This window comes from Schistocerca piceifrons, chromosome 6 (genome assembly GCF_021461385.2).
Source record: "Schistocerca piceifrons isolate TAMUIC-IGC-003096 chromosome 6, iqSchPice1.1, whole genome shotgun sequence".
In the NCBI taxonomy this organism is placed as follows: domain Eukaryota; kingdom Metazoa; phylum Arthropoda; class Insecta; order Orthoptera; family Acrididae; genus Schistocerca; species Schistocerca piceifrons.
The window spans coordinates 583,381,675-583,403,562 of NC_060143.1; positions in this window are offsets into that span (position 1 = coordinate 583,381,675).

A 21,888-nucleotide genomic window follows, 5' to 3' on the forward strand; every position below is an offset into this window, starting at 1 on the left:
GACACCTCATAGTTTGCTCGAGCCAGGAACAGCCTTGTGTGGAACAGCCACAGCCTTGTGTGGAACAGCCACAGCCTTGTGTGGAACAGCCACAGCCTTGTGTGGAACAGCCACGGCCTTGTGTGGAACAGCCACGGCCTTGTGTGGAACAGCCACGGCCTTGTGTGGAACAGCCACGGCCTTGTGTGGAACAGCCACGGCCTTGTGTGGAACAGCCACGGCCTTGTGTGGAACAGCCACGGCCTTGTGTGGAACAGCCACGGCCTTGTGTGGAACAGCCACGGCCTTGTGTGGAACAGCCACGGCCTTGTGTGGAACAGCCACGGCCTTGTGTGGAACAGCCACGGCCTTGTGTGGAACAGCCACAGCCTTGTGTGGAACAGCCACAGCCTTGTGTGGAACAGCCACAGCCTTGTGTGGAACAGCCACAGCCTTGTGTGGAACAGCCACAGCCTTGTGTGGAACAGCCACAGCCTTGTGTGGAACAGCCACAGCCTTGTGTGGAATTGCCTGCTGTCCTTACAGGTGAAGAACATCCACTACCAGATCCAATGTTCATTCATTACGTAAACAGACTTGGTACCTCCTAGCTCCTGTGACATGTTTGTGATTATGACCCCACTGCCACCCATACAGTCGTCACAGAACATTTACCACCGTACTCGGGAGAATACGAATTTGTATACTCGTATGACTCGTATCGCAAGTTTGATTCGCATGTCGGGAATAATCCTGTGAGACGGTTGTTGGCTTAGCTCGAGAACCTTGTATGGCAATTGATGGGATTTATCGCAACAACATTTCGTGACTGACTCGTAGAACAATGATGTCCTGTATGAGCAGGCAGCCGGTCGTCGTGTTGATGGGCTGCCACTGAATAGAGAAGACGAAAGTCCTTGTAGAGACCATAGTCATATATGGGGGAGGTTCCACAGTGCATCTCACAACTAATGCAACTTCGAGCCATCTATCATGCTCGTGTCCATCTTCTTTCACAATTTGAGTAGGCACGATGCCCACTTCCTCGTTCAACATTTGGTTGATTCTGGGTTGAAAGGTGATAAGGTTAGTCATTCCTGCTACTATTGAAAAGAACATTTCATCTTCCAAGAGAACCACATCAAATATATTGCTTTGATTCCTGGAACCGCTTTGCCTCATGAACGTCTCTCTTCAGAGTCTTCGCCTCAGGAAGACACGCTTATCACCAGACCACATATTCCAATGATGCAATGTTTCAGCTTGTGATAAGGAAGGGGATCTGTCCACATGAAATCCTGGATTTTTTGGAGACACTGTGTGAAACCGCATTGCCTGATATAACCACACTGTCCAGTGTACTAATGGGCACTGCAATAATGGAAGTGGAGGATGAGCAAGATGGGAATGTTTGTCTGGAGTTTAGCGTCCATTGTTTAGGAGAATATGCTAGATTATAGACGAATACCAATGTACGCTTCCTCACGTACATTTTAGAGTAGTTCTGCCTGAGAACATAGTCTCTGGATTCTGCTTTCTATTTCGTCATGACAGGGCTTTCGTGGGATTCGTTACACGCAATATGTCAGCATTGAACGGTTGACTGCTGTTGACATCTTGCTCTCCTATGAATGCAGAATTCATGGGAAAGTTTCCCAGTGACTGCACAGCACGCCAAGATGAATAACCCGTGGATGAGTGACGAGAAGTACAGGCGATCTAATGATTTAACTAAAATCATTTACCTAGATGTAAACCACCTCTGTGGGTCCGCCGCACAACAGAGCCAGCCATTTCCAGAGTCCCGATGAATGTGTGAAGGAGAAATTGCCAGACTGAAGGATAAGATCCGTGAATGAGATGGGGGATGCAGGTGAAAGAAAGATCCTGGCCTTAGAACTGGCGGATCTCGCCCATTTGCATGGTGAACAGCCAGGTGCCAATAAGTTAATGCCAGTATATTAACAACTTCGGGATGGAGCCCTTCTGTAGGACTGGGCTCTCTGGACACGGCCGGGGAACAATGAGCATTATATTCTGCCCTATAGAAACCTCAAGTAATGCCACAGATTTGGTATGGAATCTGTTAGAATCAAGTGCAGAAACTGCTCCTAGCAATGTTGCCATGGATTTCCATGTTTATGAAAGACTGTAGGCATGGGCTAGATTCCAGTGCAGTCCATGAAGCCTGTATACATTGGTATGTGTGTTGTGGACCTCTCCAAACTCCACATGTACCGCTTACAGTAAGAGTTTGCGATGCCAAACTTCGTCAGTCCCAAGTTACATGTATGGATGTAGTCAGTTTAATCTACTGGGTCAAAGACAGGGATCCATGTGAAATAATTAGATACTCCTAAAGAACTAAACACTTCTGGACACGCAGCTAATAATCCTTTTGAAATAATACCAGAAAACAAGTAGGTTATTGGCCTAAAGAAAGATGAATTGAATGGATCACAGAATGTGGAGTTTGTTGGCACTCATATCAAAGATGAGAGTACTGTGTAGATGCAGATGCCACCCAGTGGCGGGCTAATGGTGTGCATAGTGTGGTCTCAAATGTTATCTCGATAGAGAATTAGTGTGCCTGCTTTATGGGATTGGTGCGGCTCCACAAATGGTCAGTCTATAGAGATTTGATGAGGGCTGTTGCACCATAACATACAGTTCATCTGTGTGGATGGGACTGGCACCATATGGTATTCACAATACTCATTGGATTGATTGTGTGGCTCATAAATTTATTTGAAAGTGGGAGATGAGTGTGTGTAATAATAGGATTAGCCATTGTGTGTGTGTGTGTGTGTGTGTGTGTGTGTGTGTGTGTGTGTGTGTGTAACACCAAAAAACTTGAATAACAAATGACACTATGTGATCAAAAGTATACAGACATCTGGCTGAAAGTAACTTAAAAGTTCTTGGCGCCCTCGATTGGCAATACTGGAATTTAATATGGTGTTGGCCCACCCTTAGCCTTGATGACAGCTTCCCCAGTCAGGCGCTGGAAGGTTTCTTGGGATATGGGAGCCCATTCTTCATTGAGTGCCGCACTGAGGAGAGTCATCGATGTCGGTCGGTGAGGCCTGGCACGAAGTCGGCGTCCCAAACTATCCCCAAGGTTTCTATAGGATTCAGGTCAGGTCTCTGTGCAGAACAGTCCATTACAGGGACGTTATTGTCGTGTAACCACTCTGCTACAGGCCGTGGATTAGGAACAAGTGCTCGAACGTATTGAAATACGCACTCACCATCCCCAAACTGCTCTTCAACAGTGGGAAGCAACAAGGTGCTTAAAACATCAATGTAAGCCTGTCCAGTGATAGTGGTACGTGAAACAAGGGGTGCACGCCGTCTCCATGAAAAACACGACCACACCATAACAACACAGCCTCCAAATTTTACAGTTGGCACTAAACACGCTGGAAGATGACGTTCACTGGGAATTCGCCATACCCACACCCTGCCATCGGATCGCCATATTGTGTACCGTGATTCATCATTCATCACTCATCACAACGGTTTCCCACTGTTCAATCGTCCAGTGTTTACTCTCTTTAACCAAGTGAGGTGTCGTTTGGCATTTACCGGCGTGATGTGTGGCTTATGAGCAGCTGCTCAACCATGAAATCCAAGTTTTCTCGTCTCCAGCCTAACTGTCATAGTACTTGCAGTGGATCCTGATGCAGTTTGGAATTCTGGTGTGATGGTCTGGATAGATGTCTGCCTGTTACACATTACGACTAGCTTCAATTGTTGGTGGTGTCTGTCAGTCAGACGAGGTCGGCCTGTGCGCTTTTGTGCTGTACGTGTCCCTTCCCATTTCCACTTCACTATCACATCGTAAACAGTGGACCTAGGGATGTTTGAGACTGGAAATCTCGCGTACAGACGTATGACACATGTGGTGCCCAATCACCTGGCCATGTTTGAAGTCCGTGAGTTCCACGGAGTGCCCCATTCTGCTCTCTCACTATGTCTAATGACTACTGAGATAGGTGATATGGCATACCTTGCAGCTGGTTGCAGCACAATGCACCTCATACGAAAAAATACGTTCCTGGGGGTGGCCGGATGCTCTTGTCCACATAGTGTAGTAAATAGAAGCATTGTGTGTACATCAAATACATAACATTGTAAATAAAAATGGAAAATATTAATAAGCAAAAGACAGTAAAAATGTATTACAAAAACAAAAATGTTCATAATCTGTTGGTTAGTTTGTTGTAGGGTCTATAATAATTACATCCAAATCCTGCAGCTAGTTAATTATTAGTTACAGCAAACATGCATTTCTTCCCAGTAATGCTCAGACCTCGAATGGAAAAGCCTACACAGTCGACTTGGTAATGAGGGGTCATAAGGGGGGGGGGGGGGGGGGGACAAAGGTGAGCTCGAATCTTATTGGTCCACCTTGGTTTCGTACTATTTTATTGTGCTCCAGTTGGCTGAGAGAGGTGGAGTGATAATATGCGAGTTTTAAGAGTACATCAAATAACCTTAGAGTTACGTCACGATCTCGAATATAACTCGCACAATTGCCTAAGGAGTGTGATTAGTTTCCCTGGATGACCTTGATGAAATCCCGGTGGTTTCCTGTGAGAAGGGGAGTGATCTTGAATATAAATTGTCGAAGTGGGTAATCTGACGCTGGATGTTCAATAATTGGTAAGATTATCTTCGCTGAAACATGCATTGCTATACTGTTGCCGTTTAAATCGCGTCCCCTTAAATCTTGTTATCTGGAGATGCCTGTCCCTTTAAATCTAGAACATACGCTGCTATCCTGTCCCCAGACAAAGCTTATTTCAGTCACATGTGACACTTTTTTGGGATAGAATTTTCAGTATCGTTAGTGCATATAACTAGCGCATAACATTTTTGTAATTAAATGATGATGACTCAAGGAATCAGATTCCTGTGTGTTGTAGCATAAATTTTACATGTCAGTAAATAGTTCATTAATTGTAACAAAAGTTCCACCTCATTTTGCCACTGAAGTTATGTTTTAAAGTGGTTTTTGTTAGGAAATGAGTTATCCTCTGGTATTAAGATGAGCACTGAAAGGTAATACATATTAACATTTTGAGGACTTAGCAGCTAGGATTTAGTTCATACGGCGGATTCTGTGATATTTCAGTTTCTTCACTTTGTAAGAGCGCGCTTTGCCTGTGAAATCCTGCAAAGAAACAGACTTAGAATTATAATTTGTTATATATGCCTTAATATCAAAAAATTTCAAACAGTTTGGAAATGAAGTCCTGTTTTATTAGCACCAGGGATATTCTTAGTGTTGTGGTTAATGATGTTTCTGACATTACTAGTAAATTACATTATTACGTTGTACAATGTGTGCTCATTCATTTCTTACAGTTCCATACACATAAAACGTCGAGAAGACAAACGATGTTGCCCTTGGAGTTAGCAGAGGAGGGAAGTGTTTTTGTAGATTATTCAGTCACTACTGGGGGGGGGGGGGGGGGGGAGGGGGGGGGAACATTGACATATTAACAACTAAAATATAATTGATATTGGTCAATGAAACTAACTGAAAATGTAATTTTACATTGAAAATTGGTTAAATTTACCTCATTGTATAGAATTTCCAAAGGTTTTGGAAAATGAATCTCTATAGAATTTCCAAAGGTTTTGGAAAATGAATCTGTATATCACAATCTTCAAAATAGTGCATGGGATCTTCTCTCGCATTTGTGGAACATCGTTACTTTGTATTTAAGTTTTTAGTAAGTGTATTTCTTTTACATGGTTAATTTCGTGGAAAATGTACTTCTGTATTTTCTCCATAATTGTTAGGAAATCGTATCATATTGCTCAAAAGTGTAAGTTGTCTCACATTTTGTTAGTTGACCTTCTTTGTCGATGAATTACGTTGAAAAATGAAAAACATAGTGGTCGGACACACAGATATTAAAGGTATTTTCGGTGTCTTTTTATGTATGGTCTGGTATCTACAATATTTATAAAAGCAAACATACTTGAATGTATTTCTAGGTTGTTAATATTTTATCTCATTGTCGATGTACACACATAAAAAAGTTCTGCATCACCGCAGTTCCCAGAACTCCTGAAAATAGACGTTGACTGTGGATGTTGTATTACAGACAGTCTGACTTTTCAGGGATATCACTAAACCTACCCAAAGATGTAAACAACCAAGCATGAGCAACGCCTATTACACAGAGGGGGGGTCCGACAGCCGATCAGTTCTAGTCATTCCACCAGGAAGGAGGTACATGCTCGTGTTGTCTGTAGCTCAACCATGCCTAGACAGTCAATACCTCGGTTTGGTCGCTTCCGCATTGTTACTTTGTGCCAGGAAGGGGGCTCAACAAGGGAAGTGTCCAAGCGTCTCAGAATGAACCAAAGCAATGTTGTTTGGACATGGAGGAGATAGAGACAGGAACTGTCGATGACATGCCTCTATCAGGTCGCCCAAGGGCAGAGGATGACCACTACCTACGGATTATGGCTCGGAGGAACCCTGACAGCAACGCCATGTTGAATAATGCTTTTTGTGCAGCCACAGAACATCATGTTACGATTCAAACTGTGCCAAATAGGCTGCATGATGCGCAACTTCACTCCCAAAGTCCATGGCTAGGTCCATCTATGCAACCACGACACCATGCAGTGCGGTACAGATGGGCCCAACAACATGCAGATTGTACTGCTCAGGATTGGTATCGCGTTCTCTTCACTGATAATTTTCCCATATGCCTTAGAGACAATCGTCGGAGACGTGTTTGGAGGCAACACGGTCAGGCTGAAGGCCTTAGACACACTGTCAAGGGACTGCAGCAAGGTAGAGGCTCCCTGCTATTTCGGGGGGGGGGGGGGGCGATATGTTGGGCCAACGTACGCCGCTGGTGGTCATGGAAGGCACTGTAATGACAGTACGAAACGTGAATGCCATCCTCCGACTGATAGTGCAATCATATCTGCAGCATACTGCCAAGGCGTTCGTCTTTATGGACGACAATTCGCGACCCCATCGTGCACGTCTTGTGAATGACTTCCTTCAGGATAACGACATCGCTCGACTAGAGTGGCAGCATGTTATCCAGAAATACTCTATCTAACAGGGCTGTTTATGGACAGCGTGACCCACCAATCACTCTGAGGGATCTACGACAAATTGCCATTGAGGAATGGGACAATTTGGACCAACAGTGCTCTGATGAACTTGTGGATAGTATGCCACGACGAATGCAGGCATGAATCAGTGCAAGAGGACGTGCTACTAGGTATTAGAGGTACCAGTGTGTACAGAAATCTGAACTACCACCTCTGAAGGTCTTGCTGTATGGTGGTACAACATGTTATGTGTAGTTTTCATGAGCAATAAAAAGGGGGGGGGGGGGGGGGAATGATGTTCATGTTGATCTCTCTTCCAATTTTCCGTACATGTTCCAGAACTCTGGGAACCAAGCTGATGCAAATCTTTTTTTAATGTGTGTACATAGTTCTTGTTTATTAAACACGTTTTCAATTTTTGGTCTCCCCCCCTCCCTGAGGCTCGGGGTTCTATCATGAGTTCATGGTTCAAATGGTTCAAATGGCTCTGAGCACTATGGGACGTAACATCTGTGGTCATTAGTCCCCTAGAACTTAGAACTACTTAAACCTAACTAACCTAAGGACTTCACACACATCCACGCCCGAGGCAGGATTCGAACCTGCGACCGTAGCAGTCGCGCGGTTCCGGACTGCGCGCCTAGAACCGCTAGACCACCGCGGCCGGCCATGAGTTCATGCATGGCTTACACAGGACCCAGTGTTATTCCAGCCCTTTTTTTTTTCCTTACCGATCTGCATTTACTTACCCATTATCCTCCTTTCCTCCCTGTCGTAACTCCTTCCCCTCTGCCCCCACTTTCCCCTCTTGGTTTTTGTACCTACAGTATGTTGACCAGGCCAGCCATCTGGTTTTCTGTATTCCTTCCAGTTTTGTTGCCATTGCTTTTTCTTTTTGATCCTTCCTTGTTTAGTGTGTCTGGTCCCTCTTTGGAGTTTGACCTCCACTTATAATTTTTCTCTCTGAAGCGTGAGATGAACAATTTGGGGAATAACTCCCTCCTAGTACCTATGGCGTTGATACCTCTCCCCATTCCTTCCCTGGGGTAGCTCCACATGGCATTCTCTCCTTCAACTCTCCCATTGGGCGTCTTCCACCCTCTGCCACTTCGTATTGACCAGTAGTTTTTTACCCAGCAGTGAGCGCCGCGCCCAATCCCCCTTACCTTGTAGTTGCCCCACCCGCCCACCACCACCACCACAGTCATCCATATTTTGCTGGATTGTCCCTGCGTTTAGGCCCTTCTCACTACATATCCCCTCCAACCTTCCTTGTCCTGCGTGTTAGCAAATGATCCTCATACAGTAACTTCTGTCCTCGGCTTTCTTCGTGAAAGTGGTGTCTTCCGGTGTTTCAATCTTCGAATATTCGTCTGGAACTGGAGGCCATTAGTTAGCATTCACATTGCTTATGGAGCCCTTGGCCTTGCCTCCACAGTGGCCGGGTTCTTCTCCCCTTTTTTCCCCCCTACATTTTGCCTGGTTTCTCTGCCATTTTGATTCCCCCTTTTGGATCTTCTTCTCGTGGTGTTGCCCACATTATGTCACGATCGTGGTATTGCGCATGCTACGGTATTCTGTATGGAATGGTATGGTGTGGTGTACGATATGGTATGAGTGGTGGAGCTGATGCCCCAAGGTGCAATGGGTATCTGTGACGGTCCTGCTCTCTCTGTTTGCGCCCACCCTATCCTGATCTTTCCTCTCCCTGCTGCCCCCCCCCCCCCCCTGCAGGTTCGGAGGTAAGAATAGGCCCGCGGTATTCCTGCCTGTCATATGAGGCGACTAAAAGCAGTCTCAAATGTTTCGGCCTTATGAGATGGTCCCCTCTCGGGTTTGACCTCCATCTTTCTAAATTCTTCCGAAGAGCGAGCCAATTGGGGAAGGGCGCCTTACATGGTGCACTGTATCCGTCGTGCATTGAGACCTTTAGCCAGCTTTTTCGTCGTTGCAATGGTATCCCACTCGTTTTCCATCTCTTGGGCGATTACCACCCTGCACTCTGCGGTGTTGTTTTTAACTGCGACGACGACCTTGGATATTTTTTGCACCTAAGATCCAGCACAGTAGCCATTCCGTTGCGGTGGGGCCGCCATGTACCCTGTTGGTTGTAGCCCCCTGACCACACAGGGATCGCTCTACTGATGCCTGCGCCGTTAACTCCCCACGTATGCCAAGGAGTAGATGCCCATTTCTCTGGGGCATCAGGACTCCCGGCAATGGCCATCCTGCCAGGTGGCTATTGCTGCGGCTGGGTGGCGCCCGTGGGGAGGGCCCTTGGTTGGAGTAGGTGGCATCAGGGCGGATGACCCACAATGAAGCGTGGTACATCATCTCTCGCTGGCGGCCAGCCACCAGCAGTCTCTAAGCGTTCGAGGGCTCATTTTAAGGGTAACGTTTATGACCCCAAATCGTTCCCATCCCTGGCCACACCATGGGAGGAACGAAAGGCGTTTAATGAATGTGAAACATATTCGCCCAGGTATCTTGTCTGTACCAGAGCTGATGGTGATTCGTTTCTATCCGTGATGCCTCAGTTCTTTGTAGAGCATTTAGAGGGCAAGTTTGGGGAGGTGGAGGGCTTGTCCAAGAAGCGGTCCGGATCGGTGTTGATAAAAACGGCATCCTCCACCCAGTCGCGGGCCTTGCTCGCTTGTAATAAGCTGGGGGATGTCTCCGTAACTATCACGCCACATAAAAGTCTGAATATGGTCCAGGGCATTATCTTTCACAGGGATCTCCTTTTGCAGTACGATGACGAGCTGCGCGCCAACTTGGAGCGACGAGGTGTCCATTTCGTCCGGCGCGTCCACCGGGGTCCGAGGGATCAATAAGTTGCCACCGGTGCCTTCATCTTGGCCTTCGAGGGTGACACGTTACCTGAGAAGGTCAAGGTGATGGTATACCGTTGTGATGTCAAGCCATATATCCCTCCCCCGATGCGGTGCTTCAAGTGTTGGAAGTTTGGCCATATGTCTTCTCGCTGTGCTTCCGACCTCGTCTGTCGCGATTGCGGTCGATCATCCCATCCTGATCATCCCTGTGCCAAGCCTCCAATCTGTGTGAACTGTGGTGAGCACCATCTGCCTTGCTCGCCGGACTGTCTGATTCTGCAGAAGGAGCGGAAACTCATGGAAATCAAGACCCTCAACCGCCTGATGTACGCTGAGGCGAAGCGAAAATATGATCGACTTCATCCAGTGCGTATGACATCTTCTTATGCCGCAACTGTCACTCCTGCTCCAGATCCATCAGCTCCAGTCAGCTCTGAGTCGAAGGGCCACACCTGCCCCCTTGATGGTGGGGGGCACTAAACTCCCTGTTGCTCCTGGTCCATCTACCTCAGGAGCAACGCCCCCCCAACCATCGGGGACATCAGTTCCCCCTTCCCAGCCGGAGAAGCGTATGACTTCTTCGGCTCCTCTCGCCAGGAAGGGGTCCCTTGGGGACCTCCCTTCGCAAGTTCCGACCGGTACAAAAGCCGACAGCCGCAAGTGGCTCAAACAACCGCCGGTCCCTGGTCGTCGGGACACACGGTCGTCATCTGTCCCTGAGACTGACCCAGTGATGCCCTCCCAGTCTGAACCACCAAAGGCACAGCGTGAGAAGCAGAAGAAGAAGAAAGTCCCAAAGGCTACCGTCATTGCGGTGGCACCCATTCCACCGCTTCCTACAAGCTCTGCGTCTGAGGATGAGGTGGAGATTCTGGCGTCCGCTGAGGACATGGATCTCGCCAGTCCCTCGGACACAATGGATGGCTGTTGTACAGGTGGTGACTCAGTAGCAGCAGGGGCCCCGGAGGCGTAATCTGCCTCCCCAGTCCCTTCACGCCTTTCCCATCCATGGCCAATACCATCCTCCAGTGGAACTGCAGCGGTTTCTTCCACCATCTAGCTGAGCTCCGCCAACTTATCAGCCTTCATCCTTTCCTTTGCATTGCTCTGCAGGAAACTTGGTTTCCAGCAATTCGAACCCCCGCCCTCCGTGGCTATCGGGGTTATTATCAGAACCGGGCGGCTTATGAAAGGGTGTCTGGTGGCGTCTGCATGTATGTCCTTAACTCTCTTCACAGCGAATTTGTACCTCTACAAACAGCTTTAGAGGCTGTTGCTGTTCGGGTGTGGACGCCACAGGCTGTTACTGTCTGCAGTATTTACCTACCACCGGATGGTGCTGTCGCGCAGCATGTCCTGGCTGCTCTGATAGCCCAACTGCCACCACCTTTCTTGTTGCTGGGCGATTTCAATGCCCACAACCCTCTATGGGGTGGGACTGTCTCCAATGACCACGGTCGTGCCGTGGAGCATTTGTTGGCTCAGCTCGACCTTCGCCTCTTGAACACCGGTGCTCCCACGCATTTCAGTGTGGCCCATGGCTCGTTCTCGGCCTTTGATCTCTCTCTTGGCAGCCCCGGACTTGTCCCATCCCTCCACTGGAGAGTGCATCCTGACCTGTTGGTAGTGACCATTTTTTCCATTTATTTGTCACTGCCCCAGTGTCATTCTTCTGGGCGCCTGCCCTGCTGGGCTCTCCACAGGGCTGACTGGCCGACTTTTACTTCCGCTGCAACCATTGAGTCTCCCCCACAGGGTGACATTGACGAGGTGGTCCATGTCTTAACCACGTCTATCATTTCGGCAGCCGAGGCTGCCATCCCCCGCTCTTCTGGACTCCCTCGAAGGAAGGCTGTACCCTGGTGGTCGCCGGAGATTGCTGAGGCTATTCGCGACCGTAGGCGGGCCCTCCAGCGTCATAGGCGGCACCCGTCTCTAGAGACCCTCACCGCCTTTAAGAGGCTCTGTGCCTTGGCCCGTCGTCTTATTACACGGCGTAAGCAGGAGTGCTGGGAGCGGTATGTCTCATCCTTGGGCTCCCATGTCTCCCCCTCGCTCGTGTGGTCCCGAATCCGGCAAATTTATGGACACCAGACACCTATGGGTGTCCCTGGGATCTCCTTGGACGGCGCTGTCTGCACGGACGCTGCCGCCATTGCTGAACACCTTGCTGCACACTTTGCTAAGAGCTCTGCGACTGCAACTTATCCCCCCACCTTTCGCTCTCTCAAGGAGCGAGCCGAGCAGACGCCGTTATCATTCCACACGTGTCGTTCTGAAAAATACAATGCTCCTTTCAGCGAGAGGGAAGTCCTCACTGCCCTCGCCGATTGCCCTGATACAGCACCAGGACCAGACTGCATCCACGCACAGATGCTGAAGCATCTCTCCAGGGACTGCCAGAGACACATCCTCACCATCCTTAACCGCATTTGGAGTGAGGGCGTGTTCCCGTCGCAATGGCGAGAGGGTCTTATTGTCCCCATCTTGAAACCCGGTGCGGACCCACTGGCGGTGGACAGCTATCGTCCCATTACCCTCACCAACGTTTTGTGCAAATTGATCGAACGTATGGTGGGGCGGCGTCTGTGTTGGGTCCTTGAGTCACGCGGTCTCCGCGCTCCATCCCAGGGTGGCTTTCGTCGGGGCCGGTCGACAGCGGACAATTTGGTGTGGCTGGAATCTGCTATGCGTACAGCCTTTGCCCGACGTCAGCATCTCTTTGCTGTATTTTTTGATCTGCGGAAGGCGTATGACACCACATGGAGGCATCATACCCTTGCTACGATACATGAGTGGGGTCTTCGTGGCCAGCTCCCGGCTTTTCTTCAAACCTTTTTATTGCGCCGCTCTTTCCGGGTGCAAGTGGGTGCCGTCTCAAGTTCATCTTATATACAGGAAAATGGTTTCCCGCAGGGCTCAGTGTTGAGCGTCTCCTTATTTCTAGTGGTCATTAATGGTCTGGCTGCAGCCGTGGGGTCGTCGGTGTCTCCTTCTTTGTATGCCGACGACTTCTGCATCTCATTTAGCTCCACGACTACGGGAGTCGCCGAACGCAGGCTGCAAGTAGCCGTTCGCAAGGCAGCATCATGGGCTCTGACTCATGGTTTTCAGTTCTCTGCAGCCAAGACTCGAGTTATGCACTTCTGCAGGCGTCGGACGGTCCACCCTCATCTTGAACTTTACCTCGACGGCCACCTACTTGAAGTGGTGGACACTTGCCGCTTCTTAGGAATCGTGTTTGATGCCCGGCTCACGTGGGTTCCTCATATTACTCAGCTGAAGCAAAAATGCTGGCGGCACCTCAACGCCCTCTGCTGCCTTAGCCACACGTCTTGGAGTGCAGATCGCTGCACGCTGCTGCGATTGTACAGAGCCGTTGTGCAGTCCCGGCTTGATTACGGGAGCCTGGCCTATGGGTCTGCATCACCCTCAGTGTTGAAGTTGTTAGACCCCATACACCACTGTGGGGTTCGGCTAGCCACTGGCGCTTTCCGTACGAGCCCCGTGGATAGTCCACTGGTGGAGGCCGGGGTTCCCCCACTGCGGATTCACCGCCATGGACTGCTCGCCGGCTATGCTGTCTATGTGCATTGCTCGCCCGGCCATCCCAATCATCGCCTGCTTTTCCCTGCCGTGGCCCTCCATCTGCCCGAACGGCGACCTAGGTCTGGGCTTTCCATAGCTGTCCGCATCCAGTCCCTGCTGTCCGAACTGGTGTCATTCCCTCTTCTGCCTCCCTTCCGGGTCTGTGCACCTACGCCTCCCTGGTGTTTGCCCCGCCCGTCCGTCCGTCTGGACTTGGCACAGGGACCCAAGGGCTCAGTTCCGCCTGTGGCCCTCCGTCGCCGTTTTCTTGCGCTCCTCGCCTCATTTCCGGGTTGTGAGACTGTCTACACTGATGGTTCCCTGGTTGATGGTCGCACTGCTTACGCTTTTGCTCACGCTGCCCATGTTGAGCAGCGCTCCTTGCCGGCTGGCTGCAGTATTTTTACTGCAGAGCTGGTGGCCATATTGCGCGCTCTTGAGCATATGCGTTTCTGCTCAGGTACGTCCATCGTCATCTGCAGTGACTCCCTGAGCAGCCTTCAGGCCATCGACCGCTGCTATCCCTCTTCTCCTCTGGTGTCCTCTATTCAGGAGTGTTTCCGCCATTACCCGTTCTGGTAGTTCGGTGGTCTTGGTTTGGATGTCAGGTCATGTTGGCATCCCGGGGAACGAACGTGTTGACAGGCTGGCCAAAGGGGCGATCGACGCCCCAGCTTTGGAGATCGGCCTCACGGCTCGCGATCAGCAGCTGGTGTTGCGCCTTAAGGTGCTTGGGATGTGGTCTGCTGAGTGGCGAGGCATGACAGCCCCTAATAAACTGCGGGCTGTCAAGGAGACGACCGATGTGTGGTGCTCCTCCCTGCGGTCTTCTCGCAGGGACTCCTGTGTCGGCTCCGCATCGGCCATACATACCTGACGCACGGCCATCTTTTGCATCAGGAGGATCCCACCCTGTGTCGGTGTGGGTCCCGGCTGACGGTCGCCCTCATCTTGTTAGTGTGTCCCCGACTGCACACCCTCCGGCAGTCTTTTAATCTCGCGGGCACTTTGCCTTTGGTTTTATGTGGCAATGCCTCCATGGCTGACGACGTTTTAAATTTTGTGTGTGGTAGTCCTCTTTATGGTTCCATTTAGAGAGGTCCTGCACCTTTCCCTTTCAATGTCTCTTGTCCTCGTGTCTCTCATATTTGGTTGCAGATTTTAGTGTGTAGTCGGATGGTTGACTCTTTCCCTTTTTTTGTTCTTGTGGTCAGTCAACCAGTTTTCGGCCGTCTTCTTTTCTTCTGTTTCTTTCTGTCTGGTGTTCGTCTGTACTCTTCTTGTCTATAGTGTTCGTCGCTGCTTTTGTGTTCTTTTCGTGCCTGGGGGGAGTCTCCTTCCCCTTGGGGTTTTATCTGCTCCGCAGATTTCTGTCTCGCCTGTTTTTTGGAATGGGGGACTGATGACCTTTGCTGTTTAGTCCCCCTGAAACATCCCAACAACCACCACCACCACCCTGCTGCCCTTCCGTACATTTAACCTCTTTCTTTGCCCATTTTACCTTCCCCTTGACTGACTGACTGACTGACTGTCCTTTGTGTTGTCCCTCTCCCTGTTTCTGCCATCTTAGATCACAGGACTGATGACGTTGCTTTTTGGTCCCCTCCTGCCACCCCCGCCCATCCCCAATTAACCAACGAAACAACCAACATTCTTGATCTGCCCTTTAAACTCCTTGACGTAGCAGTTTCGCTGTTTTGGGACAATTATCTTCAGGTACTGTTTCCGTAAAATTGAGTAATTTACTGTTACTAACTTTATGGTTAAGGCTGTGAGATGCTGTATGTTTTGTGAAAACTGCCTGCATGTTAATTCCACTGCATAGGCTGACTAACAATTACAGAATATGCAAGTGGGAAACCGATCTACTGTAGAAGTACAGTAGATTCTGTACTACCGCTTAACAGTGTTACTCTGTACCACTCTCTCTCTAAAAATGAGACTATACCAGAAATATGTGTCTGTATAAATGGCGCAAGTTGAATACTTTAGTTTTTCTTTCCTCTTTAATACTGATTTTATTGCGTTTTTGTTCTAGGAAAAAGCTTCAGCGTATCCCATAAATACTTGTCTCTGAACGTACAGTGGCAAAAAATGTACGCTAGAATTTCGTGCTGTCAAACCCTATCTTGGAAACTTTTTCCTATATAAGTCAGTACTTATCATTAAGTTCCTTCCTTCGAATAATTTACGTAACAACATTATAACAGAACTCGCTCTTTCCATTTTTCATTCAATTTTGATTCTGTTGTTTACTTGTCCAAAATCTTGACTTGGCTGCAAACAAACACCTGCACAATAAAAAGACTGAATTTGTTCTCACTTTAATGCAGATCAGTGTTGTTGTAGTTCCATGTAGAGAGCTCTATTTGAGACTTACCTACAACGGAATAATTACTACCACCGCCATTCCTCCGTACATTTTGTCATTCAACCAAAACTTTTACGCTTCAGCCTCTGGCAGCTAACTATTGCCGCTATTTTATTCTCGAGTCGGAAACATACAAATTTACAGTAGCCATACACATCAATAAAATATTTATATTACATGTGCCCAGTACTTTGCAACCTCCAAGGCGCTTGCAGGAGATCAATCTTCGTGCAGGATGTAGGGCACAAAAGGCCCTAGAGCATGTGGCTTTTGGTTTTTTCTTGTCCACAATCACAGGGCGTATCTTCCGCTATGAAGCCCCAGCGCTTCAGGTTGTCCCTGTGTCGTCCAACTCCTGATCGTAATCTGTTCAAAGATTTCCACACCAACCAGCTCTAGTTATGTCCAGGTGGTAGTTCTTCAGCTTCTGGCGTCTGCAGGTGAGGCGTCGACTTCTTCCATGACTCCAGCCTCGCCTTCTCTGGTGAAATGGTGAGCTTCTCGAATGTTCTCAGGAAGCTCTTTCGCGATCTCAGCCGTTGCTGTGGTGGATTATGTCCGTGCAGTGGATGGGCACTGTCCTGTTCCACTTGCAGTATCTCCTTGTTGGCAGCCACTGTTCTGCGTACCCATGGTGGCGCTATTCCAGCCAAGCAGTAGAGCTTATCTGTTGGGGTAGGTCTTAAGCAAACTGTGATCAATCTGCAGGTGTCGTTGACGGCAATGTCTACTTGTCTGGCATGAGATGACCTGTACCAGACTGGAGAAGCATATTCAGCAGTAGGAAAGCACAGTGTCATCGCAAAACAGCGAATAGTTTGTGGATGTGATCCCCACTGTGTCCCCACTAGTTTGCGAATCAGGTTGTTTCGAGCGGAGATTTTCATTTTGGTGTTCTTGGAGTGAGTTTTGAATGTCAGAGTTCTATCGAGAGTGACTCCCAAGTATTTAGGGGCGTGATGATGCTGGAGTTGGATGCCTGACCATGCAATATGTAGCTCTCGATTAGCTTCCCTGTTGCTTAAATGAAAGGCACACACTTGTGTCTTCGAAGGGTTTGGTCTGAGTTGGTTCCGGTTGTAGTAGCTTCAGTGTTCAAAGTGCTGTTCTCGGGGGTTTTTCCACTCTTTCAAAGCATGAGCTCTGCGTAGCAAGGGCTAGGTCATCTGCATATAAGAATCTCCTTGTGCCTTGGGTCAATGACTAGTCGTTGGTATAAATGTTGAAGAGAACTGGAGCCAAGACGCTTCCCTGAGGTAGACCATTTTTCTGCGACTGTGTTGTCCTTGAAATTCAACAAAAAACCTGCGGTTTTGGAGGAGGGTGCTGAGTAGTCTAACGAGGTGGGCATTCTTGATCATATTGTATAATTTTGCATGGAGTAACCGATCATGGACAGTATCATACGCTGCTGTGAGATCCACGAAGACCATTCCCATTACTCGACGGGTTTCAAAGCCATCCTCTATTAACTCAGTGAGATTCAAAAGTTACCCTGTGCAGCTTCTGTTTGGTCGAAATCCTCCTCCTTCGGGTATGAGAAGAGGGTCTATTACTGGTAGGATTCTATTCAGAATCATACGTTTGAACAGTTTATAAAGGTGACTCAAAAGGCCAACTGGTCTGAAATTCTTGGGATGATTTGCTTCCTTTCCAGGTTTCATAAGAGCTATCACCCTGCTATTTCGCCAGATCTTTGGTATTTGGCACTGGTTCATGCGGTTGCTAAAAAGCTGCAGGATCCACTTTCTTGTTTCTGGGCCGAAATTCATGATTTTCTCCATACGGATGTCATTTAGACCAGATGCTTCACCAGTTTTGCTCTCTTTAATAGCTTTGTTTAATTCAGATATCTAGAATGGGAGAGTCGATCCGGCGTTTGTTCTTGGGCCTCTTGCTGTACTTTCAGAACTTTGATTCTATGGCTTACTTTCCCATTCATGAACAGTTGGTGTGCTATCTGACCCTCAGTAATGTTGCAGTGTGCTGTGGACCTGGTTGGGTCAGTACTGAGGCGTCTAAATAATCTCGACGCTTTATGACTGTTTCTGATGAGATCAAGTTCTTCCATCGTTTTAACCTAAGAATTCCTTTTGGATTCTTTCAGAGATGCAATAAGTTTATTCCCAGCCGATAGCGTTGTCTTGTCGAATGGATCTTCTTTGAATAGTATCTTATACTCTGTAAATTGAGCACTGAGTTCTGAAGTTAGACCAGGAATTGCAATTCTGGAGCACCTCTTTACAGCCCTCATAGAAGTGTCATATGAGTCAGGTGAAGGTTCAATATTGGGAACTGCAGCGTCCAGCGTTTCTGTAAACTTCGGCCAGTTGACTTTCCTGAAGTTAAACCTCCTTCTGATCGGAACTGTCTGTGGTCTAAATGCTGCGTAGATTTCGCACATGATCGGTCTGTGCCGTGTATTTGGAATAGGGTTGCAGACAGTTTTTATGCACTGTTGTGAGATGTTCTCGCTGCAAAATATCAGATCGGGGTTGTATCCACTTTTCCATCTGCCACTGATGAAAAATGCAGGTTGCTTAGGGTCATGTATAAGGCTCAGATGGTTGCCTTCGGCCCATTCTCATAATGCTGTACCATTCTCATCATCATGCTCATAGCCCCACGCGGTGTTGTGACAGCTGAAGTCACCAGTCACTATTTGCGTGTGTTGACTATAAAAGCTATCAGGTAGATTGATTTTGAGATCAACGTCCGGTGGTTTGTATACAGATGTGACTGTACAGCCTTTGATTTCCAAGGTTAAGATTTCAATATCATTTGCTTCAGTGAAGGCTGATGATATTATCTGTGTATCTGGTTGGACAAATATAGCACTTCCGTATTTTGGGTGGGGTCTTTCCAGAGCCAGTCGCATTCAGTTTATTTTTGGTCTGCACATTTCACAGCTTCTGTGGATCTCGTGTATGCAGAGTGCATCGCACTTGGTTTGTCTGCACAGCTCTAGTAACAGTTCTTTTGGTGGTGATATACCTTCTATATTCATGGATATGATGGTCAACTGTGTTCCTGAAAAGGACCAAGATGATGTTTCTGGTGTGAAAGGATCAGCCGCCAGAGAAACCTGACGCCCATGGTACGCCCAATTGCAAGTCTTGTCTTGCTCGGAAATCATTGCAATCTTCGTGGGGGCTCCTTTCATGTACCCCATTGCTGCTATGTCCACGGATGAGGAAGCTGTGTCCAGTACGAAGGAATGCTATAACACAGTGGTACTGAGCGCCATTCAAATAATGGTTCATTATGACAAATAGTGAAATCCAAAAATTTCAGTCAGTTGTCACATCCATGGCAAACAGGGCTTGCTAAGAACATTAACAGTTAAGATAAAATCTATATGTGCCTGTTAACACAATAAGGACCTGGGCTGACACACAGTTGGGGATGGGAAAATGCGAAGTACAGCGTTTAGGGCTCGTTGCTACTCTGTGCACTAATCAAATAGCATTACGAAGACAGATTTATTAGATTTAAGTATTGCAATGGAATCACCTCATTTGCAGCTGCGTTGAGAACACTAGATTAGGCATCAGTCGCAGAAAGCAGTGGCTTGTCCTCCTCAACAGATACTGGAAGTCATTGTCTCCATTGCCGCTGCTTATGTAGCGACGCATCCCTGTGCAGGACAGTCGGTGGAGCTCCAACTGCTTTTTACTAGGGCGCTCTAGTGGACATCGAAGGGTGTCTGCCTGAGTGAACTCGAGCAGCTCTGCGTGGGATGTGTCTGCTCACAGGCGCAAGTCAGGGACAGCAGGCTTTAGCGTGCCTCCTGGATATGCCTAAAGGTTGCCGTTGCACCAAAAAACTTCAGTTCAGACCTTGGAAAGCTGGAGGTAGATTTCTAAATTTTGTGTTTCCCGTCATATCTCCAGGTGGCAGAACAATATTAGACAATTGAGTCATATCCATGAACGTAAAGCAATTCTACGTCCAGTACACAAAACTGAACTGGCAACCACTTTATGGTAAGATTGTTCTGTATGGAAACTCTACTACTGATCGGAACATACGCTGATTCCAGGTAATCGTCCAAAAGAAACCATAAAATGGCAAGTGATCTTCTAGCATCCAGTATACTGGTTAATGTTCCTCACAGATACACCAACCTATTTCAGCCCCTGAAGTTTCCTCGGACTGACAAAGAACTGGAATCCTAATCAACACTGGATAGTTGTTTAGACTCTAGCCTCTACATGGACACACACTAATTTCCACAGAACTAAAGCTACCCATTAAACTACTGTATTCACTAGCAGTAAAGTTCTCAACTTACTCAAACTTTTAATTTTAACTCCACTTTGCCCAGAACAAACGGACACTCACGGCCTGACGACTGTTTGATGGCCTGACAAAAATAAAATTGCTGTAAAGACCGTATTAAATTTCGTGATCCTTTAAATTTTACAAATGAGTAGAGAACTGCATTTTTTAAACTGATAATTGTATGTTACGTCAGTGAATTTCTCAGCAGCTAGCTGTGGATCAGTGTAGACTGTTTGTTGCTGCATGATTGGAAATATCCAGATGACAAATGCACTGAACATACAGTTTACTGTACCTCAGATTTGACAGCGGTCACCAGTTCGGCACTGAAGTCGCTTCTGTACAGCCCACTGACCGGCGGTTGAACCACCTTGCAGACCAGCGACTCTTTTGTGAATGTGCCAATGGCCTTCCTGAGACCTTAACAGATCGAAATCATCCTCCCCACATCGTGCAGAAACGTATCTCCCACCCCTTCTCTCAAGTCACCTGTCATTTCCCAGTCCACAATGTCCAGCCACAGAGGAGTGTCCCCCTCACAACTATGTACGACATGAGATGGAAGCAACATGAAGTATTCTGCTGAAGTTTCGACTACTTCTCATAGTGCCTGAAAATGTGAAATATTTCGCACGTCTTCAACAGCAGCATTCCGCTTCACACCCGACCTAAGCAGTATCGGCATTCTTCCCTATTTGAACACAACTCCCTACTCCTTGCTGTGCATCACGTATCAGTAGAACATGCATAGATGTGAGACCTGTCCCGTGTGTCCTACCACTGTCACCTATTTTTGTCCCATCGTGGGTATCTCCTACAGTGTCAGAGGCAGGGCCACCTGTGAACGTGGCCACACAGTCTACTGACTCGGCTCCAACCACTGTGCCGCACCCCCCAATGGGGCTCGCCACTTTTTGGCGGGTTCGTGCTCGGCTACCGTGGAGCCCCAGCCTTTGCAGCATCTTTCCCCTTCTGTGCTGCCTGTATATCCTCTCGCTATTCTTTTTCCCCTCCCTCGGGGAACACGTCTGGGGTATTACTGGGAATGTTCCGCAGTATCTGTGGCTGACATAAGAACAGTCTCACCAATGTTTTTCGTTCCCTTTTCCTTTCTTTACCTTCTGCTCTCGTTCCTCCGCTTGGGTGTTCGAGGGTCCTCGTTTTCTTCTTCCTCCCTGTGCACTCCCGAAGGCTGGCCCATGCGTCTGATATGTAACAGGTGACTGGGTAACGAGTAATTTCCAGCCCCGGGTCGACAGGTAGAGTTGGCACGTACCCCACGGTACAGGCCAGGCCCAGAGAGGGATGATTGCCTGAGCTGCAACCTTCCCAAATTACCGAGTGATTCCTCTGTTAGGTGTTCGAAAGGTGCGGACAGTCACCTAGGGTAGGTGCGCCCACTTGTGAAGGAGCGTGCCATTGGAGATGCTGGCAATCGTGGGGGATTTTCTCGCCGTGAACAAATCGTCTTTACAGTCGACGTCTACGAAACGTAAACGGTATGAGGCTAACGATTCAAAGTCCCTTTCAGCTGCACCACGGTTCCTCGTCGTCTCACATACTGAAGACAGTCACTCCTTCGCCATGGTAAATCCGTTTATTATTCAAAAAGGTGTTGATGCAATTTTGAGCCCTGTGAAATCCTGCTATCGTTTACAGAATGGCACGTTGCTTTTGGAGGCTGCTTCTGATTTTCAAGCGCGACAACCGCTTACCACCTCACTTCCGCACAGCTAC